Source organism: Xyrauchen texanus, chromosome 33, assembly GCF_025860055.1.
Source record: "Xyrauchen texanus isolate HMW12.3.18 chromosome 33, RBS_HiC_50CHRs, whole genome shotgun sequence".
Lineage (NCBI taxonomy): Eukaryota > Metazoa > Chordata > Actinopteri > Cypriniformes > Catostomidae > Xyrauchen > Xyrauchen texanus.
In genome coordinates this window covers 5,953,817-5,964,688 of record NC_068308.1, presented here as the reverse complement: position 1 = coordinate 5,964,688, position 10,872 = coordinate 5,953,817, and the positions used below count along the sequence as shown (strand labels likewise).

The 10,872-nt window shown below is 38.6% G+C and overlaps 1 long non-coding RNA gene across 1 annotated transcript; it reads left to right on the top strand.

The window, feature by feature from the left end:
- Window positions 1-364: 364 nt before the first annotated feature.
- LOC127626428 (uncharacterized) lies at window positions 365-10,558 on the top strand. The gene is made up of 3 exons (XR_007968457.1): window positions 365-477; window positions 5,812-6,556; window positions 7,632-10,558. It is a non-coding gene; the product is annotated as an uncharacterized LOC127626428 (long non-coding RNA).
- Window positions 10,559-10,872: the final 314 nt, after the last annotated feature.

Genomic DNA, 10,872 nt, shown 5'->3' with positions numbered 1-10,872 from the left:
GATTTTACATATACATCAGATTTATATGAGATGCTTTACATGGCTTTTGTATTCAGCCAAAACGCTTTCCTTTCAGTTTGGTTGTAGCACACTGTGATGGATTAATAGTGCTTTATTAGGCTGGAACTCTGCCTCACTGCAGACAAGCGCATCTTAGTTTAACATGGTACATTTTATAATCAAAGCAGCCGAGGATGTCCTAAAATGGCCACCTTGCGTGTATAATATTTAATAGGCCTATCTTAACATTAACCAATTGCCATTAGTTATGGATGTTATGTATTTTTTTCCGGAGACATTGGCTATCTAGGCTTTTGGCTTTGCATTTCCCTGTCTCACAATTTCTGTCACTTTTTCAGGCTGAGGATGTTCAGAGAAAATACATTAGAGGACCAAGGCAAAGGGAGCAAACAAGACTTGCCACTTTCAGAGTTGGTTGTCTCCATCCTGATATGGAGACATTCCACCCACAAAAAGGTATGTTTAATTACATATGCATTTTAGTGTTTCCCACAGAGACCAACAACTTGGGCATGGGGGGGCATCTTCTATTTCACAATTTTAATCACTTATTTTACAGCTTTGACTCTAATTGACTGTGAGCCCTTTCCCTTCAGTTCTCTTTTCCTCACACTTGCGCACACACCTGCTGCAAACACAGCAGCGTGCCCCGCCTCTTTCCGTATCTCTCCCTTTGTGTCTGCTCCGGTGACTTTTTTTTTCCACGTTTTGTAAAGTCGCTAAAAAGGCACAGAGCTCGTCATTTGGACTTTTCCACCCACAATTTCCTTCACAGCAGCAGGTGCAAAATCCAAAATGGGTCACCATGTATACCTGGGCAGCTGTAATACACCTGGGCAGCCCACCCAAGATAAAGTCTATGTGTGGGGAAACCCTGCATTGTATGTTTCAAGAGAATGTTTCACAAACCTTGCTTGTAGCGTTTTTTTTTCTTTATGCAATTTTCATTGTAGCGGAAGCTTTGAGAGAAATTAAGGTGTCAGTGTCCTTGTCGGCTGAGGAGTTCCACGCGGTCCTCAGAAATGCGTTTCCAAGAGTGGGCAGCACTGATTGAGTTGGCAAGGCTAGACTTAAATTTTCTTCACCATCTGTGCTGAAAGCCAGCAGAGAGCTTAATCGATCAGCTTATATATATATATATATATGTGTATGTATATACACTCCCAAAGGTACTGTACATTTGATTGGTGATTTCTATTGATGCACTGGAACACTAATGCATATAACTAAACAATGTTATTTCAACATTCACTCTACTTTTTAAAGGAGAGTCTAGAAGAGCAGGTCAGAGAACAGCAAGATGGTTGTCATGTAAGATTTTTTTTTTTAACCACCAACAAATCTGTAACTAGAGCAACATTTTAGCAGTATATTGTAGGTGTAAACTAGAGCCCAACCAATTTATCAGCCGGCCAATATGATCTAATTACATTTAAATTGGCATTTATAACAGCCAATATATGACTATTAAAAAAAGAAACCGATCAGATCAAACAAATGTCATGAGTGTTGCATATATTGCCCACCAGATGGCACTTTGCAGCTCCCCTGTTAACAACAATGCCGCAGGCGCACCACAAAAAACGCAAAAGAAAACGATCAGCTTAATTTATAGTTAACTAAAATCTCAAAGTTGCAAGTACTAGTTGTAGACAGTCATGTAGTATTAGATGCATTCAAGAGCCGGTCACTGTATCGTAGACAGCATGATTTAGAGCCATATGGTTGAGAAATGGTGTCTCGTAGCTTTGGATATTAAGAGTGCTGGTAAAATACACATGCTTATTCTCTCTGTTTACAGATGGCTGAAAAAGTTGCACCTAGCAGCAAATATTTATTGATGAGCAATTGTTTAAATGTGCAGTTGTTGAGACTGTAATCTATTTTATTAAAATCCATTTAGGAAAAGGTGTTATAGAACAGAACAGCTTTCAATATCATAATCACAGAATATTTTATAAACACTACTTAAACATGATTTACTTAAATTATTAAATAACATGACTAAAGTTGCATGAGGAACGCAAACTTAACGTTAAACCTTTTGAAACACATGGTGAATTAGGGTCCTTTACAGATATTTCCCAGCTATTCAAAGTACTTGCCTTTCTACAAGACTCTCAGAAGAACTCTGTTGCTCCTGTCTGTTCTGAATTTATTCAATTATATTATTAAATCTGTTACTCGTGGCACTCACGTAATCTTCGCGATTCAGCATACTGTACTGTCCGCATCCAAAAAACCGAGCTGAAGCAGCGCAAGTCTCAAGCATAGATCATAGAGGCTGCAAATGAGTGGAGGGGAGGAGGCAGTGTTGGCTGCAGCTTAACAAGCAATTAAGCAGCCTGTAACTGACTTGCACTAGTATTACAACACTAGAAACCAGTATCAGAAACTCCAAATGTTTATATGCACTGATTTTAGGTAGTTAAAAATAATTGGAATATAGGCTAATTTATTATGTGTTCTGATGCACCGTTAGTTAAATGTAAGACATAATCACAAATTGTGTCATTATAATAATTTACTGAGAATTCAGTATAATCAAAACTGAGTTGAAGCAGCCAAATATGAGCAGATCTAATCTAGGCAATGAGGGAGTCCTTCTGATAGGCCACAGCTTAACAATTCTATCATGCTGCCTGCAACAGTTGCTCTACTTGGTTGGTTAAACCCAAAGGACAACCTATTGTAGCCATCAATGATTGTCTGCTAGAGCCATTATCTATTATTGAACTATTTTGATCATTTTCTTAAACCATCTGTTCAGAGGCTTCCATCATATATTTAAGATTGATTTATTCAACATTAAAAAAGTTACCCAATGATGTTATTCTGGCCACCTTAGATGTGGAAAGCCTCTACACAAATATCTTCCTTGTAAGAGGTCTTGAGGCTCTTGAGTATTATTTAAGATTGCACCAAGGAAGGACTACCACCCTGTACATTTATTTGTGAGCTGATTTGGTCCTTAAACTGAACTACTTCTCCTTCATTGGAGATTTCTTCCTACAATGTAAAGGCACATTGATGGGTTCTACTTTTACACTGGAATATGCTAATTTATGTTTTTGTTTTTACACCGTTATGTTTTTAACACTAACAGAAACCTCCTGACGTTACGTTCTCAGTTGAATATAATCATAAACGTTTGTCTTTTTTGTATGTTTGGATCGAAAAGTGGCAGCCTTATATCAAAAATAAACGGATGACTACAATCTGCCTAGCCAGCAGTGTTCATCGAGCTCTGGAATACGGTTTACCCAAGAGTCATTTAGGCTCAGAAGTCATTCTAATGAGGAACTAATTGATAAAGCTGCTGCAATGGGGAAAAAAAAAAAAAAGCTTTCAGGACAGAGCCTAGACTTTACAGTGTATTGATGAGGCTTACCAAGGTGCATTTAAATTCTAGTTTGATCTTTTACAAAAAAAGTGTCAAATAGGGTATAAGTTACTCCGTCAGAACACTATTCTTAAACACTGGCCTATTTTGGCCTCTGATCCGGCATAAAAATTCGCATACTGAGCATTTTAAGGATCATCCCCTCTTTGTCTATAGAAGAGGTCCTAACTTATGCAACAAGCTGGTGCAGGGCTAACATTTAAGGCAGGTTCTAAACATAATATTTTAGCTCCTCTAAAAGATGGGAATAATCCATCTGGCAATTGTGCCCAGTGCCAAACAACGAGGGAAAATCCTCAATGTGGATTTTGATATGTGTTGTGCTGTAATCAAAGATGTTTCTTCATCTCATGTAAAGTTTAGGGTCCATGGTTTGTGGTGCCCATCACCTGACAACTCTCCATTAGCCCTTTGTTCTGAGATGCTTTTTTCTTATAGATCTGGGAACTTCTGATTTATTATGGCTCAAGCCTGATCCCTCTCAAATACCCATTTACTTTGTGATTTAGATTGTATTGTACTGTTATAAGGGGCAAGTAAGGCTTCTATTGGCATGCATAACAGTATGCCATTCATTACACAAAACCTAAATTCCCAGGAAGTGGAGCCTCTTGTCATCAGGGTTTGCGCACAGACTTGCAGTCTATTGGTGTGCACATATGTGTCGGTACTGCCTGCCTATCCAATGTTGAGTTATGTATGCTCTGACTGAAAGCTTAAACTGATACACAGCATAGATTTAAGTGTTCTGATATCTCTCTTATCAGTTTGGACTCATTGATGCTTCCAGCAACTTAGCAAAAATTAAGCCGGGTGGAGCAGTGGTCATCCTGCTTTATTTCTGTCTCTGAAAATAAAACCGAATTACTAAAAATAAAACGGAGTGAAAAGACATGGATTGATTTATTAAAGTGTTTAACTTTTTTGTTTAAACTTTTATTTTGTATTTATATAGTTATTTATGACTGATATAGTGTATGGATTTGATGGCTGTTGTCAAGGCTTTTAGGCTTGGAGACACTTCAAGATGGATTTAATTTCAACATGCTTAATACATGGTATAGTTTACGTCTTACGGGTTCTCACTAATATATAAGCTATAAAAAAACATTAGACTTGATGCACCGGATTTTTCATTTCCCCAGTATCTCCAATATGCAGCATTCGCTCATTCATACTAGACAAAAGCTTGCAGCATAATCCCGCAACCATGCTTTCACATAGTGATGCAGTTTTCCAGAACCAGCGGTGTGACAGAAAAAGACACAGACACAACACCAGCATGTCTGCTGTGGCTTTTCACACAGACATTGTTCCATCTCTGTTACTACCCATGTTCCTGGCGCAGAGGTGGATCAAATCAGACCTCCTTTCACGCTCCGTACCTTTCATACAGCGAGACACAATACTCCCAGAAAATAATGCAGTGTGAAAGCAGCTATGGTTTAATTGCCAAAAAATGAGATGAGAAGTCTGCTGATATTTAACAAGAGCCATCAGACCATTTGCACAATATTGGGCACAATTGAAACTGTTGAACCACATTAATATATATAAATTATGTATAATGGGCTGTAACTGGCTAAACACTTCTCAGGTTTTAGGCTTTAATAAGAATTTTAAGGATGACCTAGGAGTTTGGCACAGTAGTGTACATCTGCTGTCAGGAAAATCAAATCGGTTACTATCTGACCTAATTACAAACTTTCATTCTAATCCTGACAGTCTTTGGAAGGCTGTACATTTCATCTAAAAGGGTAATATCACCGGTGTATGTCTGAGTGCTTGATGTCTAAACAAAGAGGTCCATTTAGGTTCACGTTGTTTCCCAAAGACATATACAGTATTTATTACAATGGTCTGTATGCTACACCAACGAGTGCCACTGCTGTTCGTTTTTCCCCGCACAACTGTTAATGTTTAAGATATAAAACTAAAGTTGATGAATGGTGTAAAAAGCATGATTTCCCTCTGTGTTTGTTTACCAAAATAAACACCGGATCAAAAGGAGGCAATTTATCTTAATGAATAATTTATTTTAAGTCTTAACTTCAATACAAATATCAAATTATTATAGGCTACACACAAAAGTACGAGAAATTAGAGGATCCATAGCATGTTTAATAGTGGTAGGCAAACTCCCCAGGCTTACAGAAAAGGTTTAACACTACTACACAGCAGCCAATGGGAAAGTATATCAATCACCAGTTCAAAGTGGCCAAATGGCTCACGTTGTCTGAGACTTGATTCGGCTCTCCGACACAGCTCTAGGAAGCAATCCAGTTCAAAAATATGTGACTTCAGAGCTCTCTGTGTCACTGTGAGAAGTAGGCCTCAGATGGAACAATGTGACATTGATGCTTGCTTATCTGCTTTTTATGTTTTAGGTACTGTCTTGAGCAAAAAAATAAATTTTTATGGAGGATTGAGAGTTCGAGGTGGGGTTGTACCCAGCCTTGGTGTGGGGGAGAAAGTGAGAGGACAGCAACTGCTGGAGGCTGATGAAGCAATAATTAACCTCAGACTAATGGCTCAGCACAAATATGAAGGTGGCTAAATTGAGCTGTAACCACTCCAGTATACTGTACATTACAGGATGTGAAACTGCCACCTGACACATGCCTGTTGCAATATGCCGACAGCATCACAGTTACTGCTGAAACATCAGAGGATTGCAGAAAAGCATTGATTGCTAATTTAAGCTACAGTGGGTCAAAGAAAAGGTTTAATACCTTGAACATGTGCTAACAAAGGGGACTGTACGCATGCCTGCAGATGGAATGAAGACAATTTTGCAAACTGAACAATGATGCAATCCAATGGACTATGGAAATGGACATGACATTTAAAAATCTGAAGTAATGCCTTGGGAAACCACCAGCGCTGGTTCTTCCAGACTACAGCAAACCTTTCCATTTGTATGTGCACGAGGCTGGGGGGACTGCTGCTTCAATCCTTGCCCAGGAGCACGGGGGTTCTTACTGCCTGGTGGCATATTTATCTAAAACTCTGGATTAGGTTGCAAGGGGCTTCCCTGGTTGTCTGCGAGCAGTGGCTGCAACAGCGATGATGGTAAAGAATGCGGAATGAGTTGTGCTTTCACATCCTCTGACTGTGCACACAACTCATCAGGTAGGTGTTATTATGCACAATATTTCAGCACAACATGACTGCACAAAGACGGTCTGGGTATTAAGCTATTTTAACATCTATTTTGGGTCAGGGCACTTTTGAACGTGACACGTGATTATATGGAGAATACAGGTTTCCACTGCATGCAGACCGGATGTTTCTGCATCTGCTCTGCAAGAGGGGAGACACTGGTATGTAGATGGCTCATGCTATAAACCAAATGACAATGTGTACTGGTGTGGTCATGCAATTACAGAGCTACCCAATCAAATTATTGAAGCATACTCATTACCATACAAATCAGCACAAGCTGCTGAACTAGTAGCGTTAACAAGAGCCTGTAAATTGGCAAAAGGCCAATGTAAAATATATATATATATATACAGATTCAAAGTATGCATTTGGGGTAGTGCATGATTTTGCTAAATTATGGCAAGAAAGAAATTATAAAACTTTGGATGTAAAACCGGTATCACATCACAATGTGGTAGCTTATTTGATTAAAAGAGCACAGCTGCCTTCAAGATTTGCAGTAATCAAATTGGCAGGCCATGCCACACCACTGGTGACTCAGAAGATGCAACAGGCTTGCAGATGAAGTAGCAAAGTGGGCAGCAAAATAATTCATAGCCCACACATAGGTGAATGAGATACCAAGGGGGCATCATACCAATGATGCATTCCACTTTGACTAGTGATCTAGACATCAAAATTTAGCAAGCAAGCCCAACAGCACATGATTTAGAGCATTGGGCAGCCAATGAGGTATCAAATGATAGGGGACTGCTAAAAGACAAAACAAAAACGATTAGCACTACCAACGTCAGCAAACGGTGTCTTTAATTCTAGATGCGTGCTTGGTGTGTGCACAAAATAAACAACAAGACGTCAAGAAGACGGGCTCCATTTGAAATACTAATGGGTAAGCCTTTCCCGACCCCTTGGGTCAAAGGCCACGCTTGCTCTTTGTCCACAGGTGATTTGAAGGTAGTAGTAGCTGATTACGTGGATTCCCTTTTCAAAATATTGAATGGCATAAATAGTGCTGTTTCTCTTTCTCTCCCTATGCCCACAGAAAAGCCCATTCACCCATTTGTCCCAAACCAGCAGATCCTAGTAAAGTGTCTGAAACCAACGAAGCTAAGTGAGCACAAGTATCTGGGTCCAACAACGGTTCTTGTGGTAACCAGGACAGGGGTACTGACAGATCTGCAACCACAATGGATACATGCAAGCCACATGAAGCCTGCACCTGGGGAGAGCCTGACTATTTTGAAAGTACTGGAGGAGCTTAACACGCAGCGCCAGTGCCTAACTGGGATCTTGAGAATTAGAAGGGACGATGACATGGATGGATGGATAGATGAGACATTTATAGATGATGTTGATGCACCATATAACTATCCTACCAATTTGTGGTGTAAATTAGCTAACGTTATGGCCAAAAACCCAGGGAAGAAAGGTAGTTGTTATATGCTGCATAGTGCATTTGCACCAGCGGTAAAGGTACACTGCTCTGCCGGAATTGTGAAAACTATATGTGCCATGGTAGAATTTAAGTGACCACACCATGGTTTTCTGAGCTATTGAGAAGACAACAAACAGAGATGAAGTAGTCTAAGTAAACCCAATACCACACCAAGAGAACACAGATTATGGACAGGAAAAGAGAAATTCTTTGGAGCACTGTCATGGTTAAATGGTTGAAAAAAATGTTTTTATGCTTTAATACCTATGAGTAATTTTAATTGTTATAGCATTACTGATTTGTTGTGATTCCATGTGTTAAAGCATTGTCAATAGGACCATTGATAACACTTTGAATGATTATTACGCTCTGATAAACCTTGAAGATGCTGATAGAAATGGTTATGGGACACATTGGGAGGAATATGATGGTAATGAGTAAAAGATAGAATGTAAGGTAAACCGGATGTGATTTTTGAATGGCAATCTGAGGCATTTGTCTCAGACAAAAGTGGGCAATGTGAGAAATAGGCCTCAGATGGAACAGTGTGACCTTGATGCTTGCTTATCTGCTTTTTATGTTTTCAGTGCTGTCGTGAGCAAAAAATGTTCTTGACAAGAATGCACTTCTTTAAGCAAGAGGAAGCAACCCCATATATGGAGGATTGAGAAAGTTCAAGGTGGGGGTTGTAACCAGCCTTGTGTGACAAGAAACATATAAACCCCTTGCTTGCTTTTATTAAATTAAAGAACTGCTTGTAACGTTCTGTGTCCATGTATTTCTTCCCACCGGTGAATTCATCTCCTGCTCGAAGAGTGACTGCGAGGAAGGCAGAATAAAGCATCCGATTCGTACATTACTAACAGTCACACAAAACAGCCTGCGCATAGTCAGAGACACGACGCAGCTAGGCGTGTCTCTCACATGCTGCTCTCTCATTTGTTTGGGTGTGAGATGATAAAATACAGACTACGTCCACAGACAACAGACGCTCTATGTCAGAGATACGGCTCGTCGTTCTGTGTCACACAAAAAGCTTACAAGCACTGAATTGAATCGTTTCATGTTTTCTTGCGCTTGAATGGTGTAAAATTGCTTGAATGTTCTTGACTTGGCTATCTGTGCCACACAAAACATCGCTCTCGGAGCATGCATGTATTTGTCATTTTCAACAGATGGAAAATGAAAGTGCTGGAGCTCCACCCTCTAGTAGACAGTATTGCTATCGTCATTTATATAAAAATACTATGTCAGATCAGGTAGAAAAGATATAGCAACAAACTTCAGAACAGTCCCTCTGTCTTTGGCGAGGGTGCTTGTGGCATTTAAAGCTCTAGGAGGAGTAGCATTGAATAATTTTAGTCTCAGAAGAATAATAATAAAATAGAATAAGTTTAAATGGTATAACAATATGTTGGCTTGACAAAGCTTAACTAGAAGCTAAACTTTGATGTTGGCTTGAGAAAGCCCGAACCTTGAACCAGGAATGGAACTTGATGATAACAATAAAACAAGAGCACAGCAAAAATATGAAATATATGCAATTACTTAAAAATTATTTAAGATCTCCATGTCATTATACCACATACGGCATTCACTAAGATTTTCACTTTGTCATAAGACTATTTCCCCACCTTCATGCCATCCCAGATGTGTATGAATTTCTTCTGCAGAACATGAATGAAGATGATTAGAAGAATATCTCCGCTTTGTTGGTCCAGTCAATGCAAGTAAATGAGAAGTGGTGAGAAACAGATCAATAAATTAAGTAATTTTTTTACTATAAATTTTCACTTTCATAAGCGCTCTTCTCTCTTCTGTTTTAAAAAAAAAAAATAAAAAATTATTTACATAAGCATATCAACCCTACTGGGTAGGGAGGACAATAGTAATAAAAATGTAATATTGATCTGTTTCTCACCAACACCTATCATATCACATCTGAATGACATAGATTAAACCACTGGAGTTGTATGGATTACTTTTATGCAACATTTATGTGATTTTTGTACCTTCTGAATTCTGATCACCATTCATGTGCATTGAAAGGAATAACAGGGCTGAGATAATCTTCTATAAAGCATAATTTGTGTTCAGCAGAAGAAAAACGTCATACACATCTGGGATGGTATGAGGGTGAGTAAATTATGAGAGAAGTTATTTGAAAGACTAATTATGCACATAATAACAGTAAAAGAACTGTGACTGTTTATTACTCTCAAGATGTACAGGCTCACACTGGTCAGTGCTTTGTATTTTAGATAATGAAAATCGCATCAGATCCAGTGAAACCATGAATGTTCAGTGATTGTTTTTACATGGCATTTTACAAAGTAAGAGTGAAATAAAAGACTAAAAAGAACACATTTGTACTTCTCTTTTACTTGGAATGTCAATGTTCAGGACAAAAGCAAAATGGTTACTGTCTCTTTAAGAGGGTTATATTGCATGATACAACATTGAAGGCGCTCTGTGCAATTTGTTTTGAGTTTAATCTTTTGAGAGCTGTAAAGTCTCATTGGTTTTGTACTGTGTCGTGCTATTGCATCTGTATTCATTTTCTTGAAGTATTCCGTTATTTTGTGTAAAACAAAATGTGCTATGATCATACTGCACTGCTAGGGAAGAGGATTTCAGAGATGAATTGATTGAGATTGTGAGTGTAAAATAATAAGGCCACTTATCTCATATCAAATATGTATGTCGTGTCCATATAAGGTAAAGAATGATTGTATTGGTTAGTCTAGTGGAAGTGTTACTTTTCTGAACAATATATAATGATGTGTTGAACAATAAATGTTGGAGAATGATGTGATATACTCTGGTGGTGTGTGTGTGTGTGTGTGTG